The sequence below is a fragment of the Delphinapterus leucas genome, chromosome 14, assembly GCF_059928025.1.
Source record: "Delphinapterus leucas isolate spDelLeu-1000000601 "Yukka" chromosome 14, BTC_Dleu_Yukka2, whole genome shotgun sequence".
In the NCBI taxonomy this organism is placed as follows: Eukaryota; Metazoa; Chordata; class Mammalia; order Artiodactyla; family Monodontidae; genus Delphinapterus; species Delphinapterus leucas.
The window spans coordinates 45,682,820-45,687,806 of record NC_143142.1 but is presented as its reverse complement, the minus strand read 5'-3'; positions in this window follow the sequence as shown (position 1 = coordinate 45,687,806).

The following is a 4,987-nucleotide window of genomic DNA, read 5'->3' as shown; positions in this document are numbered from 1 at the left end:
CTACCAAGAAAAAATTACAAGGCATACCAAAAGGCAACAAAACCCACAATTTGAAGAAACAGAGCAAGCATCAGAACCAGACATGACAGGGATGCTGGAATAATCAAACCGGGAATTTAAAACAACTAGGATTCATGCACTAAGGTCTCTAATGGATAAAGTAAACAGCATGCAGGAACAGATGGGCAATGTCAGCAGAGAGATGGAAATCCTAAGAAAGGACCAAAAAAAAAAAAATGCTAGCAATAAAAAAGCACTGCAACAGAAATAATGACTTTGATGGGCTTATTAGTAGACCAAGCATGGCTGAGCAAAGAAGAGTGGAGTTTTCAGCAGGAGCTTAGCTGTGATTAACAAAGTAATAGTTCAGAGGTCAGTGGAGGAAGAGGAGATTTTGAAAGACCAAAAATCTAAGGTGGGACCTCTCAAAGTTTATGACCTAGAAATAGGTTGAGCAGACCAGAGCCAGAAGTCTTATCAAACCTACAACCTAGACTCAAGCCAAGTCAGCCCCTAATTGGATTAATGTGATCAGCTTCCTCCCTATCCACCTAGCAAGAGAGACAGTAAACTTCCCCAAGAAAAGGTGCTACAGATGCTATAAAAAATGCTCTTTACATAATGTCTGGTATCACTCAAAACATTAACAAAACATGCCAAGAGAAAGGACTAAATGATTGAAAGTCAATAGGATAAAATAAATACAGACAGTAAAAACAGACCTATGTGAAACAGATTTTAATCAGACAAGTATTCTAATTAGAAAAATGTAGATATATATGGGGAAAAGAGATGAAATATGGAGAATTCCCCAAATAATTGAAATTTATATAAAGAATCAAAGTAAAATACTGGTATTAAAAAACACAATAACCAGTATAGAGAACTCTGTGGATAGATTTAACAACAAGTTAGTGGAAGAGAGTGCCCTTGATCTAGCATATAGATCAACAGAAAATATACAGACTAAAACACAGAAAGGAGAATAATTGAATGGACCAAAAAGAATGTGTGTGTCTGTGCACAAAAATGTGTGTACATATATCACTGAAATGTCTAATATATCTGTAATACAGTCCCTAGAAGGAAAGACAAAATTAGGCAGAAGAAATTTTTCAAGATATGATAGTAACTTAAGATTTTACAAAACTGATGAAAAATTTCAGCCCATAGATCCAAGAAACTGCAAACTCTAATTGTTAATGAATACAAGAAAATCATGACTAGGCATACACTAGTCCAACTGCTGAGAACCAAAGAAAAAGAAAGAATATTTTGAAGGCAGCAAGAGAAAAAAGCTACACTAACCTTAAAATAGCAACATATAAGACCACCAACTGACTTTTAGAAAAAATTATCAAAACCAAAAGACAATATAATGCAATCATTAGAGTGCTAAATTAAAATAATTGGCAAACTATAATACTATGTCCAGAAAATGTTTTAAAACTGAAAGCAAAATGAAATGTTTTTAAGATATATATATATATCAATATATATATATATACAACAATATATATATTGGTAGTATCTGTCACAAGTACAAGAATTATACTTTAAAAATATTAAAAGTAATTCTCAGGCAGAAGAAACATGATTTGAGTCGGGAACAGAGAAATATAAGAAAGAATGAGGAGCAAAAGAGATAAATTTGCCAAAATAGAAACAGAAGTAAAAAGAAAACCATAATTATCCTGTATTTACTAAAGAAACCAGATTTGTATTTTAAAATGTTTTTATGGAATATGATCAGCCCCATACAGTTTTAGTAGTGATTTAGTGAAACATTTAAGATAACAATAATATCAATATTTTGGAAAGTTGTTTTGGTGAATGGAAAAACAGGGAACAGTTCCTACCCCATTTTATGAGGTCAGCATAATTTTGAAGCCAAAATCTCATGAGGACATAGAAAGATATAAAATTAGAAGCCAAGATCTCTCATGGGCATAAATACAAAATCCTAAATAAAGTATAAGCAAAAAGAATCAAGTAATATATAAAACATGATTATATATCATAATTTCTTACATCAAAGAAAAATTTGGGGTTAGCAGTCAAAACTCTACAAACATAATTAACCACAGTAGCAGACATACTGAAGAAAAAAATATGATAATTTGAATTGATATAAGAAAATATTTGATAAAATGTCATATCATTTATATTAAAAAATAAACAGCATACAAGCATTATAAAAGGGATTTTCTTAACCATATTACTGTATCTAGAAAAATTAGCAAAAATACAGTTGCTAGTGAAATAATGAAGAATGTCCCTTAAAGACTGGGCAAGAAAGACACAGTTGCCTGTTCTCACCACTGTTATTCAACACTTCATAGGAGATTCTATTCAAGGCAATACACAGAGAAAAATGTAAGGCACAAGAATTAAAAAGAAAAAAATAAAATTGCCATTAGTCACATAAGATACTATGTTCTTAGAAAATACAGAATAATATACAAACTATAAGAATTTATCAGTACATTTGGCAAAGTATTTAGATACAAGGATAGTACAGAAAAAAATGCCAAGAAAATCAAATACAAAATTACCATTTATAATAGTATTTAAAAATCACATACATTTAGGGATATATCCAATGAAATATGTGCAAACCCTCTAGAAATTTTAAAAGGCCTAAATAAGTGAAACCACGAAACACAATCATAATTTGAAAGATTTGATGTTGTAAAGATGCCAATTTCCCTAAACTGATCAGTAAATTCAGCAGTCCCAAACATAATTTTATATCCAGAACATATAAGAATACAAATCAATTAGTACATAGCAAGCAACCAAATAGGAAAATAGGTGAAAACCTGGGATAGGTACTTAACGAAAGAGTATATTCAAAGAGTCAATAAATAATAGAAAAGGTGTTCAATATCATAAGTAATAAAGGGGGTGCAAAGTAAAAACTAAGTATATTATCACATTTCCATTAAACGGGATAACGTTTTTTTAAAATGATGTCATCAATTCTTGGTAAAAGCTATCATATGCTGCTGGCAGAAGTATAAATTTGTATAAATACATTGGAAATTTAACTATATCTTGAAGACTAAGCATATGCACATATTATGACTCAGTAATATATCCCTAGGTATACAGCCCAGGAATTGTGCATATATCCTCACAAAAGGCATGCATAAGAATATTCATAGCAATACTATTTGAAAGGATCCCAAAATGGAAACAGCCCTGATGCCTATCAATAGAAGAATGGATAGAGATATTGTGTATTCATTTAATGGAATGTTAGAAATCAATGGAAGTGAATAAGCTACTGAGTGGATTAATCTCAAAATATAATATTAAACTATATAATTCCATTTATATGAAGCTGAAGACTAGCAAAACTAAGTGATGCTAAAAGGAAGGTGTTTTTTGGGGGATACAGTGACTCCAAGCAGGATAATGGAGGATATTTAATAATGTTCTATTTCTCAATCTGACTGTTGATCACATGAATCTACTCAGTCACAAAACCGAATTGATCTATACAGTTATTATTTTTGTACTTGTCTGTATGTAAATATAATTATTATATAGAATATTATACATATTATGCTTTAATAGAAACTTTAAAAAATGATACAAGTAACCTCTTCAGCCTCTGTCTCATTTCTTTTAATATCCATATGATAATACCCTCAAGTTCTCATCTAATGAATTCTGTTATTGCCATCTTTTCCTAGTGTTTCCTGCTTCCAGTATTATTGAAAGTTCACAAGCTTACTTACATTGTTTCTTAAATCAGTACTTCTGAAAGAAGAAACTCTATAATCATTGTTTTGCTCTTAAATCACACACATCACACAGTGATATCTCTTTCTCCAGATTTTGCTGGACTGTTCCAACAAAATTTTGCTGGACTGTTCCTCCATTAATACATTTTGTAAAAGAACGTTGCCACTCTCTTGAATTTCTTAGCACCAGTGTATTACAGGATATGAGATGGCTGGGAACTGCTAGCACTATGGAAAAACACCACCATACTATTTGTAAAAATGGACTTTCTAGTTATATCCGCTAGCCCATAGTAAGTAGAAGATATTCTCACAGATATCTTACCATCCAATTCAGCAGTTTATTTTTCCCCATTTAAGAAAGATAGAAGTATAGCTACCCCAGGGGAGTTGTTATGGCCTATTCTTTTGCAAATGGCCTATTTCTCTGTCCTTAGATATGAGAATGTGTCCAATTCCTTTGTGAGATTTTAGCAACTTTGAGAAAATTTCACAAATTAGTGAAGGAAATTTCTGCCGTTTCTCCTCAAAATATACCATCACCTTCCCCTCACCTATGCGGTCTAAATTAGAACTCAAATTCAGGTTCTATCTTACAAAGTAAAAGTCCAGAGAGGTATGAAAAAATTGTGAAATGTGACTATGAATTACAATAATCACTTGGTCTTTCCCGCAGGAAGTGAAAGAAATTAGAGAAAATTAGATTTTACTGAGCTAATGAGGCACACAGTAGAAGGTTTAGTTTTGCTTTCACTTTTTTATTGAAGCAAGCAATGTGAGATTGCAGCTAATTTTGTAATCATTTTCATCTATTTAAGTCATAAATCAGATAAATGTGAAAGTCAACTGAAAATCCTGTAAGACAAAAGGGATAGGGAGAAGGATCTAGCATTTACTGGGTATCTATTATTAATATATTTGTTTTAATCCTCACAATAATCTTATAAAATAAATATTATTGTAATCTTACAGATGAGTAAAGTAGGTTCGGTGGGCTTAAATACCACCCCCAGTTTCACAAAGCTAGTACATTACAGAGGCACGAGTCAAGGTCTGTATTCTTATAATGCGAACCATGCTGCTACTGCCCTACTGTAGAATTAGTCCACTGTAACAAATGGTCATTCGACCTTTATTTCTATGTGTATTTTATCTCTTTGTGGTCTTTACCACTATGTGTACTTAAACTCTAATTTATGATAGAAGTCATTTTAATCTGTGCCAAACCTTATTTC